Raw genomic sequence first — 322 nt, forward strand, 5'->3', positions numbered from 1 at the left:
TCTGTTTTGTATTTCTTCACTTTTTTGTTTCTTTACTTTATGCCATTGGAACAGTACATTAAAGAGCTCAGCAATGTTACTTATAAGCCTAAAATTGCTTTAAGTGTATGTAGTACCTTGATTAAGAAACATTAATCATTACCACTCCTAATTCCTATATTCCCACTTTACATTGACTCCATTGATAATGGCCACATTTCATTATGGTTTTGTTTAACTAATTTCACATACCCACGTTCTTAATCAGTAGAGTGTCAGCTAGCTACTAGTCTTACCTGACCTCACTTGTTTTTCCTCTTCATTGAATATCTAGGGGATATGT

Source organism: Penaeus monodon, chromosome 21 (assembly GCF_015228065.2).
Source record: "Penaeus monodon isolate SGIC_2016 chromosome 21, NSTDA_Pmon_1, whole genome shotgun sequence".
NCBI classification, from domain to species: Eukaryota; Metazoa; Arthropoda; class Malacostraca; order Decapoda; family Penaeidae; genus Penaeus; species Penaeus monodon.